The sequence below is a fragment of the Pithys albifrons genome, chromosome 6, assembly GCF_047495875.1.
Source record: "Pithys albifrons albifrons isolate INPA30051 chromosome 6, PitAlb_v1, whole genome shotgun sequence".
Taxonomy (NCBI): domain Eukaryota; kingdom Metazoa; phylum Chordata; class Aves; order Passeriformes; family Thamnophilidae; genus Pithys; species Pithys albifrons.
Window position 1 is genome coordinate 10,065,229 of NC_092463.1, and position 12,795 is coordinate 10,078,023.

Consider the following 12,795-nt stretch of genomic DNA (forward strand, 5'->3'; position numbering starts at 1 on the left):
GCTGAACCCTCCAAACACAAAGCAGAGTCACCTACTGATGAGTCAGCACCAGGTACTGGTAAGGCCACACCTTGAATCCTATGTTCAGTTTTGTACCTCTCACTACAAGAAAGACATTTTGGTGCTGGATTGTGTCCAGAGAAGGACAATGGAGCTGGTGAAGAGTCTGCAGCACAAGCCTTATGAGGAACAGCTGACAAAGCTGGGGCTGTTCAGCCAGGAAAGAAGGAGGCTCTGGGGGACCTTATCACTGCCTATAACTCCCTGAAAGACTGTAGCAAGGTGGGGGTTGATCTCTGCTCAAGTAACAAGTGATAGAGCAAGAGGAAATGGCCTCAGTGGCAACAGAAGAGATTTAGCCTGAGTATTAGAAAAATATTCTTCACAGAAAGGGTTGTCAAGCCCTGGAACAGGCTGCCCAGGGAAGTGGTAGAGACACCATTCCTGGAGGTAGTTAAAGGACTGTGTGGATGTGGCACTTGGGGACATGGTTTGATGGTAGGCTTGGCAGTGCAGGCTTAACAGTTGGACTCTATTTCCAACCTAAACAATTCTATAGTCCTACAAGTCAGGCCCACTTTTAGCCCTGAGCAGGACATTGCATATGGAAGCTGAGTTCGAAAACACACATCTCTGATAAAGAATGATTCTCCACTTCTCTAATTTTTTTGCTAAATTTAACACTAAATCTTCCAGAACAATTTGACTCCTACTTACTATGTTTCGAGAACGTTTTGTCATTAAAATGGTGTGCACTTATTACACTGACACATTCTTTGTGTCTACAAAAAACTGTACTTTACAGTCATCACTTCCCCTTTGCTCCTGCATCCAGAGAAATATTGGCAAAGGAGGAACAAGGGCTGAAAACCTACTACAGCAAAGCACAGAGTGGGAAATGCAGGCAACAAACAGTGCCCAAGCCAGGGCAATCCAGAGCTGACAGGTGGGAGCAGCAAGAAGCACCACGCTGAACTGTCCCTGCCTTTATCATCTGGGGAGGGCAGTTAACTTGAACATTTTATTTAAGTTCTCAACTGTTCCATTTTTCTATGTCCTCCTCTCTATGGAGGCTAAGCTGCACACAGGCATCCCTGCACAATTGCTCAAGCACCCTGACAGAAAATATTTTCCACAAAACAGCTATAAAACCTTTTCCCCAACATTTTTTCCAAACAAAGAGGTTAAGAAACAACCAATCTTTCCCGTAAGCACTGAAGGAAGCTCCACCAAAGGCAGCAGCAAATTCTTTCACCTATTGACTCAAGCAGGCCTCTGATCCAACACTTTCTTTTCTTTCCCCTTTCACAGTAATATGAATATGAAAATACAGTCCCAGAAAATAAGCAAACCTTAGAATAAATGAAACAGCTGCCTCAAAAGCAAAGTGCATCAGAGGTGACATACTCAAGGCTGTTTCCCCATAAAAGCTGCATGAAGCCAGCTTTGTGTATTAGCCTGCTAGCTCAACCTTGACACACTACCAAGGTGCTCATAGAAACAGCCTCCCTCGGGGCAAAAAAACAGAAACAAACCCTAAATATACACATATATATAAGTACAAAGGCCCACTCCAGGGTCACTTGATTAAAATGAATTTTAAAATATATGCTGTTTTCAGAGCACTTATCTAAAGAGTCATTTCTGTTCTTTCTTCCACCTATTATTAGATTATAGCAGCCAGAGCTAAGGTAAGAGGAAAATTGGTTTGCTCCTGACCTAAACATCAAGTTATCTCCATCAGGGTGTTGCTCCCCCTAAACACTGATGGCATCACCCACAGAAAAATCCCGTGTATCAACTTAGCTTTTTAAGACCACCTCTCTAAGCAGAGATACTAAAATAGCTTCCCATAATGTATCAGATCCCAAACTTAACAGGTCTCAAGGGTCATCTTCATTTTTACAGTGGAAGTGAGCTTTCAAGACAAATGGCAGGGGGAAGAAAAAAGCAGCTTAAGAGATTTCCTCTTTTAATATTTTGTGTATAAAAGCAGATTTGCAAGCAGAGAAACACTGATTTCACTTCTAGTTTCCCTGCCCACTAAACATATCTATAAATGACATCTATCAGAAATTGTAGGGTTATAATGTGTCACACACATTCATGATGCTGAGCCAGACTGATTTCACTCAGAATTAAAGCTGAAATGCTCACAAAAGTAACAACAAGCACAAAGATTACTCAAACATATCCCTTTACAACAGCGAAAGCTAAGAGCAGATAGATCCCGAGTGCATGCACGCGCTTTCAAGTGTGTAAAGGAAAGGTTTGGTGTAATACTATTTACTCTTCTTACACTTCTTGCATGATTGTGTTTTGACGACCAATATTAAGTGACAGGTTTATATTCTCAGCTCTGAAGTTCATCCCAGTATTCTTCTGGAATGAATACTGCTGGAAAAGCATTGTAGCATAGAGCCAGCATGGCTCTTCCCTTAAGGATCAATTTATCTGCAGCTTCTCCTGAGTCTCTTTATCTACTTCTCATACAAAAGCCATGCTCACCTGGAGGGAAAGCAATGTGCAGTGCAGGAAATCATCCAGATACAAGGACTTGCAGAGAGGGGTGGATTCAAGATAACATGCAAACCTGTAAATCTGAAAGTAACTTTGGCCCGTAACTAGGGAGCAAATCAGCAATAGCTGCACTTCAATGCTTTTATTAATTTACAAAAAGAAATTATTAGAATTAAGTGGAGTAACATTAATTTCAGATCCACTCAGGATCACACCCTTCCACAGGAAATTATTTGACAATATGACCAGCTTTCTGTGGTCAATTCCAGCTGCAGTGGTACCAGCTACTGTTAACATAGTAAAAAGCAAGGAAACACAAGATGAGAAATTTAGAGGAGAATGAACAAAGAAATGGAAGAATAAGATAAGCCAAAAGGAGTAAGAACAAACTAGAGGAGGAGGGCAAGAAAAGAGCTAAAAGGACTGGGGGGAAAGGGGAGAGAGAGAAAAAAAAAACAAAACACAAAAAAGGAAAGACAATACAAATGTGGTGTTTTCAAAAAAGTCATCTCAGGCTCAAGGCATCTCTGCTCTGACCCCTTTTAGACACTTTAAGAAGCACTAAGACAGCACATCCATCCTGTGATGGAAATGACCCTTCTTGCTAGAACTGAATATCATTACTAACTCCTTGTCCCAGTTAGAGCAGCCAGGACCAGCTATTACTGTATGCGTGTATTCTACGCCCTCTATATCATTTCTAACAAACTGCTAATAATGGCTCACTTGCAGCAGCTGCCCAGGGCACACATGACCCCTCACACTTTAAGCTGGGTGTTGAGAACCTTGTGAGTTAAGGTCTTCACACCAATGACTCAGGTGTGGTAAGTCCCCTCAGGGAAGACATTAACACCTTCACACCCAGCCTGAGGGACCATGTCTGCTAATGGGCAATCAAGGAGTCCAAAAATATCCCATGACTCACAGAGTAAATCACCCATTGTCAAGCTCCTTTCCCTGGGGGAGGTACTGGGCATTCCCACCTGAACCTGAGCACATGTAATCTTGGGGTTTGGGGATTTCTGGTACCACTTATAACTGACTTAAAATCTCTTTTTTGTTGTTTTGGTTTGGTTTCGGGTTTTTTGAGTTGGGTTCATTTCTCCTGCCAGTTTACCTTTAAACCAGCACACTCCCTTTTTTTTTTTTAGGCCTTTTGCATATTTCTTCTTCAATGCAGAGAATGATGCAGAGTAAGAAAAAGAGGAAAAAAGTGGAAATTTATAATCGTGTAGGATACAGGACTTTGCACACAGACATTCATACAGACAGTGAATACTGGATAGAGGCCCTATTTTAATGAGGATGTTGATAGAAAAGGAGGCTAGGTTTGTATTTGAGTTCCATTTCTGCAAATAAAAATAAACACAAACATCACAACACTTGCACATTAGTAACTTTTTTATCAGTGCCTGAAGACAGACTAAATCATGCAAACCGCTGAAGTATCTCATTAATTAACTGACTCTAATCTTGTAGGCTTTGTGTACTGTGGGTTCACACTCCATTGCTGAACTTTTCCAAATTCATGTTTCTGCAGAAAACAGCAGGTCAGCAGAATTGCTGAAGGAAATCCTATTACAATCAAAAGTGCTTGGGAAAAGAAGATGGCAAATACATCTTGAATATGTCATTACAAGATGAAGAATTTTTAAATATAAATAAATAAAGAATTTGCAAAAGCTCTAGAAATCAGTGGCATAAGGTCAGAGACCCCTCACCCAGCACAACAATGGGTGTAATTTTAACCTTCACTGGCAAGGGTGGGAGAGCAATCAAGGAATTTTTTTTTAAACATTTATTTGTCTGTCAGCCTACAGTGGAAGTCACAGGAAATAAAAGCAACAAAAGAAAACATCTGCAAGCTAGAATTCTTTTGTTCCAGCTAAGTAAGGGCAAGCCTCATGGATGAATGCTGAAGCATAAAAACAAAAACCATAACACGGTTTTATGCAAATATAAAAAATTTTAAGGGAGACAAACTCGCAAAAGGGAACATTTCTCAAAAAAATGAAGGAGGGGAAAAAGAAAAGTCCCATGTGTGGAGGACAAGGGCAATGTGGAATACTCTGGAGCTAACCCCCACAAAGTTTTAGAAACATCTGATGAGATCACTAAAGAATCACAGATCTACTCAAATTTCAGCAACCTGTTGGAGTCCTGAGCCAAAACTCTAGACCTTTATTAAAGTGAAATCTAAACACATACTTAACAATTTTCATCTAAACACTGAAATATCTCAGAAACTGAGGGATGTACATCCTGGCTGGTACCAGCCCTTCCTCCTCTTGCAGCTCTCGTCCTTCACCACTACTGGCTACTCCATTTTACACCCAAGGATCACAAGGACCGACCTCCTTCCCCATTTCCAAGTGGCCATCACTGTTCCCATGCTGTGACCTTCTCCAGTGCTGCAAGTCCCATGTACCCCTTTTCAGCCAACTTGTGATTTCCAGATCCTCCCTCCAACATACTGCATGAGCTGGAGTTGAGGAGAACAGGACAAGGGAGTCACAGCAAGCAAAATAACAGGCTGACTTCCACATTCATCAAGGCAGTGCAGAGTGTCAGCCGTATGTCACTGTCAGAAAGCCAGTCTGCCAAAAGTTACGAAACAGACCAAAACATCTGTGAAATCAAAAACTCAAAGTAACTCTCTGACAGCAAGACATGAATGTGAGACTGATGGTCAGAGGCAAGCTAGCAATTTTGTCTAATGAAGCCCATATATTTTGGATATGCTGAATTGAATAGAGCTATGGCAAAGCCACACGTCAATGAATACAAAACTCCCCCAAGACCAGAGAGGCATCGTCACAGAAGAAAGCATACCCCAGGATGGATTTGTAGAGAAAATAGCCTGTGATAACAGAGAGAATCACAGTCCTTCATAATTTTCGAAGAAACAGCTAGGAGATTGACAGTGAGGTTGTCATAGATTACTGCCCCATAACCAAGAGAGAGAGAAGGGCTATAAACTCTGAGACCACAGAAGGGGGAACGACCATCTCGCACCTAAAAACACGATTTGAATTCTGTTCCTAAGACTAAATGGACCTCTACTACATGTTTTGCACAATGAATACAAAAAATGTTATAGATAAATAGATATAGATACAGATTGATAGCAGAAAGTTTTTAATTCATCTCTCAGTGAAGGGTGCCAAATACTCTACGCAGTTTAATTAGGGGCAGATATGTCAACAGAGAAGACTCCACTAATTCTCTAGGTAATTACTAGATTCCATGGCATTTTGAGTGCTGAGGAAATTAAGATCCTGACCCAGCCAAGTATGTTAGCACAGGCATAACTGTAACATATTGTACCTCCCTTGAAATCAATGGATGTGCAGTGCTTATGTTTTTATAGCCGTGCTTTGTTAGCATTTGATGCTTATGATGTCAAGTTTTAAACTAGACAGAATGAGAAGGAAAAAGTAAAAGGAATGGATTAAAAAGCATGTAAAATTTTAAAATACATGGGCTCAAGCCTTTTTTACCAGAAAAAAACTCTGAGTTAATCTGTCTGTATTTTGGGAAGGTGTTGGCACTATACTGGAATCCATTTCAAAAATGCTGACCATATTCTGCATTACAGCAGTAGCATAATCCCTAAATGAACAAGCAATTTGGTCTTTAGCAATAAATGTCATTATATGAAATTTGAATGGACACTAAATATTCCCTGGAAACACACATCTTTGACAGGCATCGTGCAGTCAGGAAGTTAATTTTGTCCAATGTTCACAAAATGGCATGTAACAGCAGGTTAATTAAATAACTATGTTTAGACACCCCCCATTCTGAATTAAGATTTCTCACCAAGAAATTACAAAGAATTCACATCCAGTTGAATAAAGACCATTTTCAAATGAAATCACTTATTTTTCAACTCCAGTGTAAATCAAATTACAAAAGTACTAGTTCAGAGCCAATATTTTTCATGGATTTAATTGTAACTGACAGATATATAATCCTTGCTAAATTGGTTTACTGTGGGTAGTTTTTACAAGCCTTTCATACACTGCCACTACCAATGGATGGCAAATTTATATGCAAAATTGCCATGCTAGCATAGACCATCTAGCTCCCCTGGGAGAACCTAAAATGGAAAAAAGAAATCACTTCTATATTGTACTCTGTTAAGGAAGAATTGATTCTCTGCTCCCAGAAAACATGAAGAAAACTATATCATTTTTTCAAGGTGAAAACAAAAGTAGAAGAATTTATGTATTTTTATCTAACTTTTCCACATTTTTGTTCAAGCAGTTCAAGGCATTTTGGCAGGGATGCACATACTTTGGATGATACAGTGCTACACACATCGATAGACAAGTACTTAGTATGACACATGAGTTATATCAGAAATAACGTTTTAGTCATTAGGAAACAAGGAGCAATAAAGATGACAAAATTAAGTACCTATTTGTTATCCATCAGCAAACCTCATGAGAAGCAGTGAATGGGACACACAGCACACTTAAGAAAACCTTGCATGATCAGTAAATCATATTAGCAGTACCTTAGCTATGGCTTGGTAAAGCATAAATGAAAGTAAATGTCTCAAACTCATAAATGGAGAGCAGGATGCATATACCTGTCCAACAAACATGTCTGACAACTCAAGCTCCCTTTAAATGCTCCACTTCAATTGTCTTACATAGGAGGATTCTGTCATTCTAACAAAAAAAAATTGACAGAACCCTTGTAAGAGACAAGCACTTAAAGTTGCTGTTGTAAGTGATGCAGTATTGTAAAGAATGAGCTGAATAGAACCCCAGAAAAAACATTTTGCATGAAAAAGGCTTCCTACCATGCTAAAGAAAAACAGCACATTAGAATTCTCCACAGCAGCCACTGTAAAAAGGATGTCTTTTTTAATACCACAATATGATAAATTATCTTAAGTAGCACATTAATGTCAGAAATTGAGCATAATCTAACTTCTTTCCAATGACAATATTAAATGGCTTTCAGACATCTTTCCTACTATTCTGACATTAAATTTAATAACACCCAGAGAGACCACAAAAATGATTCAGTTACAAGAATCATACTGCACTGGATCATTGCCTTTTAAGTAGGATTCAGCTAAATGATTTGGACTCTGATGCTTTTGGCACATTCAAGAGAAAGGTATGAATTTTACTACATAACATCAGTAGTGAGCAAAATTCCTTTCAGTATCCATTTTGAATTGGTAGTGGGATTTTCCTTTGTGCATGAGTTTGATTACTTTTGATTATATGAAACACAGATCCTAGAAAGACCTACCATTCCAAATTATTTTTTTTCAACTTTTCCCTGCTTGGTATTCTTGAATATTGACAATCTCTGCAAGCACCTGTGAGAGTGTATAACATTTTGCAATTTTAGGAAAGAAAATTAAGCAAAAGGCTTAATTAAAGATTTTTATTACAGGACAAATCCACACACTGCTGCTGAAGTTATTATAATGGGGAAATTTGGTATTTCTGAAATGTAAAAGAAATTAGTAACATATTTGTTTTCCACCTTCCAGAAGAGTATTTGAAACAGTGAGAAATTATAAATACCAATTGCAAAAGAAACATATAGGCTCTCTGCTGAAGTTTCTAATAACAAATGTATTCATCCATAAAAGCCGTATGGCAATTTCACCACAGCAGAACTGTATGATATGCATGGAGACGATGATGTGAGAATAAGAATAAATTTAGATCTTGGGCTCAAATAATTAATAATTCAGTTCAAGTGCAAGAACTGGCCATCATAATCTCTCCACATCCTGTTCTCACAGAGCACAGTAACTGCCTTTGCTGTAGTCATGCAGCTTATGAACAGCAGGAATTCAAGCCTCTTCATTTCCCCAAATGTCTGTTGGGCTCAAAAGTTCAAGACAAGGTTCCACAACCAGTGGCAGTACCTATCCAAATCTAGACACCACAGAACACAAGTTAGTCCAGATGATGCCTTCAGTCAGTTCCTTAGACTTAACTGTCCCATCACCCAGTTCAGAATAACTCTTATTTCCTTAGATTCAGTTCCTTAGATTCAACTGTCCCATCACTCAGTTCAGAATAACTCTTATTTCTGTGTTTAACTTTGAAACAATTAAAAGGGATTAATGTCTTCATCTCACCTCTATATTGGTGCTTTGGCCAAAGGGAGTTTTTGGCAGCATAAACCAATAATCATTGTAGGACGGCTTTTAAAGTGTATATCAAGTAAGGATAAGGAAGATAAAATCCCAGGTACAGATGTCAATTTGTTTAGTGAGGTCTTTTTTCCAAAGGTTTAGGTTTACTGGGGTCCAGTTCTATGTCAGCAGCAAAATACACACCATTGCTGCTTCTGCATGCTAGAATCAGGATCTAGCCCTAATGCCTCTCCTCTGAGAAGGTAATTTAGACATAAATACATGGCAGAGGAGAGAACATCTTCATTTTTCTTCTAACCATCCTCTCAAACTTATTTTAAGGTATCACCTCAAGGAAGAAGGCCAGTACAGAAAAAAACATCAATGAGTGGCTGTTATTTAAACATTATGAGCTTGAAGAGGAACATGTATTTATATCCCATATTGTTAGAGACCGCCTAAATCTAATTATGCTTAATCGTTTTGCCTCCTGACCAGTCAATAAAGCATTTCTTTAGAAGCTCAGATTCATAATGACAAACCTAATGCTGTAGCTTCCATGTTGGCTATTCAAATGGGTTCTGGTCGTGGCTGACTGACTTACAGCTTATTGTCTCTGTATGCATAGTTAGAGCTGCTTTTCTTATGTACATTACCTTGTGTTAATCTGTATGAAAAGTTCATCTGCCTCTTTACTCACCCAGTAATTTCAGTGTCATGACATCTTTTTCCAAATCTTCCCAGTCAGTTTTAACTTTGCTGTGAATAAACAGCTTCACCAGCTCATCCAAACTATTTAAAAAAGGTGACACCAAACAGTATGGATCTCTATATGACAACACTGCGAACTTTGCTTCAGTGGGAAATCTACCTTTGTTTCCTAGCAGTTACTGAGCCACTAGATAATACCTGACAAATCAGGATTTTTTGAGAAACCTAGGTCAAGACACATGTCAAAAATGTTTTTCAAAATCCAAATACACTCTATACATCAGACCAATCCTATTCCAATGCTCACTGACTCACCCACAAAATGCTAAGGTGTGTGCCCCATTTGTAAAAGTTTCATCAACTGATCCCCACTATATCACATTATTCCCTGCCTGCTAATTTCTACCTTTATTCTTGCTTCAACCACTTTGCCTGGATACCTGGTCTGAAAGTCAGTCTCATAACACTATGTATTTCTTGATTCCCTCTGGAGACCTAATTTCACTTTTGGCCCCAAAGTGACATCATATTTTCCACATTCTGTTCTGTTCCTGTGTCTCTTACAGTATATTGAATACCAGCTAAAATACAAACTTGAGCATCGGGGGCGGGGGGGGATGGCACTGAGGGGAAATAAAGAACTACCACTGAAGGGACAACATAGAAGGTCAGTCATATTTGCCATTGCAATTGTCTCAATGTGTACTTTATTCTAAGCTTCCAGCAGATTTACAAAAGAAATGGGACTACATGAAATGTGTCAGTACAGATAAATTAGTTGCTGTAGTATTCAGGCCTTACTCACTTTTAATAAATAGTATTTGGCACAGTTGGCATATCATTCATCTCTTCAGTTTATCAGAGGGAAACCACAAGGCTCTCCCTGAAGGATGTTGGACACTTCATGAGTCTCCACTTTGTTACTCCTCACAGGTGAGGGAGGAAAAGGCTGCCCCACAAGCTGCTTAACCCACTGTAACCACACAGCAATAGTTGGGTGAGGGACCCTGCTGACATGGGAATGATTACACAAACCAAGAACAGCATCAGACACAGACACAGATGCTGTGGTAGGAAAAAGTGACTCCAGAATTCATCACTGATTCTGTGCCCTATGTGTATCTTATACTCTCTATTGGACAGGCTGCAAGAAAAAGCTGAGGCAAATGATAACCAAGAGGAGTATAAAGTAAAAGGCAGTTAGAAGAGAGACTGAAGTTAATAGATGACCACAGGACAACTGCCAGTGTTTACTGATGGTTCTCTCAATTGTTATGATACTTAAAACAATGAGGAACAAAAGTGATTACTTTATTCCTATCACACTCAACATGAGATACCAGCTGAGTAAATCTTGATCAGCAGAAGCTGATGAATAGGAAATAATGGAGAGTGCTAATGCACAACAACCTAAATGCTATCAAAAGCTATTTGGCATTGCTCAGAAAACGTGAAACTACGAGGATTTAGTAATAAAGAACACTTACAGAGGAATGAGTCTGTTCCTTTGACCAAAGGTTCTAAGAATTCAAACACATGAGATTTCATTTGTGCTGCCTCATAATTTTTACAAAAAATTGTACTGCTGGAGGGTTTGTTGGGGTTTTTTTGGTTTGGTTTTTTTTTTGGGGGGGTGGCAAACACTGATATTTATAAAGTTGCCAAAGAGGAATGGGTTAAGAAAATACCTAACAGGTATTGCATATCAAAGTGTGGATTAGAGAAGATGCCTAGATACTTTGGGTTTTGAGGAGCATTAAACTAGTGACTAGCACACCAGATCACCATTTGGATGGTCTAGATTTTAGCTCAAGATCTACAGGGCTGATTCAATTAGCAGAGAGCTTTTATCCTCTCCAGCACAGCAAAGGATTCTTCCAAATTGTGACTAAGAAGTTAGTGGTGAGAAGGACACAGCTGAAATCCTGGGCCCAAAAAAACATTATCTTCAATACTTAACGATCCTTTCCAATCAGGATATTCTATTATTCTGTGTTTTTAATGTTTTCAGCTGAGAGATAAACAGACATTTTGAGGGTCAACAGTAACTTTTTGGCCCATAAAGTCTGGAAATTCTTGATGTAGTGTGGCAGGCAGGAGAGAAATGCCACCCACATCTCCAGTATGCTACATATATAACCTGTACGGAAGGAGAAGCTTCCACAGCTGAGCTGCTCAAGGTCCTTGGCATTCTGGTGAAGCTCTTCCCTTGAAAATCTCTCTGCTCCACTCACAAATGAAGAAAGTAGGTAAGGCACACGACCCAAAGCATACAATCTCCTGCTATCCAGGATCATGCACTTGATCCATTTTAGGCTTTGTGAGTCTGTTTGAAGACACCATATAAAACAGAGCTTTCCATGAGCTACAAGTCATGCTGGGAAGCTCCACTAGAAACCCTCAGAGCATAGAAAAAAGGCTGAAATTTCTAGGCTAGACATACCTGGAGGCACACAAGTGCAATGAGGTCCAAAGACAGCTTTATTAAGTTGTAGACACAAGGATATACAATCATACTTTAAAGGTCTTGCCAAGGCAAAGTGCCTCAGAAATGCCATGCTCCCTTTTATTTTGCCATGGACAAGTACTAAGTCTCACAGAAAAAAGTCAGGCACAACAAATGATCTCTGTTAAAAACACACATATAGAAAGGGCATTCCTTAGCAAACCCTCCTCTACCTGGCAATCTCTAAATTACTGTGCCAGTTGGCTGTATTCAACCACTTAATACTACATCATCTTTTCTAAGACACTGGACAAGCAGGAGAAGCCACATTTTCCTCTGTGAGTTTCCACATGCTTAAAATGGCCAAAATTACTCCTTTGTTTTCCATTTAGCACAAACTCACTGAGTTAGGAAATGCAGAGTATTCTCTGTGAGCAAGTGTCAGCTCTAGGTAATTAGGCTGACAATCTCTTTATGTTAATGCTGATTTGTATAGTTACTTTAGGTGCATATTTTAGCTCTCCTGGGCACACCATACTTCAATTCTATCTTCAAACACTAATCTCTTATAGCCTATGTAAATAAGTGTTCAGACTCTGCTGTGTGGATGATTAAACAGTTATAAATATGAATAAAGCTTTAAGTAATTGGGTTGTAGTTTAATTAATTTTAGATAAAATAGCACCAATTTTTCAATTTCAAAGGTGCTGCATTTCCTAAGTTGGAGAGACATACCCTTTTCTCTTGCTACTCCATTTCCCTGCTCTTGCTTTACAATGACACATGAAGCAGAGGGAAACAAAGCCCCTCAATGTATCTCCTTAACCTCAGCAGAGAGACAGCACCATCACCAGTGGCTGAGCCTTGCTGGCAATGCAGACACTATTTCTTCCACAGGCAAAGCCTGTACATGCATTGTTTTAGGACCAATGATGTCAAAGGAAATTTTGTCTCTCACTTGAACAGAAGGAGGAATAAAACAACATCTCCCAATACTGTT

The 12,795-nt window shown here is 39.2% G+C and overlaps 1 protein-coding gene across 1 annotated transcript in view; it reads right to left on the bottom strand.

Moving 5' to 3' along the window:
* The window catches only part of KIF26A (kinesin family member 26A), a 99,589-nt gene that overhangs the window by 17,198 nt on the left and 69,596 nt on the right, over window positions 1-12,795 (bottom strand). The window lies entirely within an intron of this gene.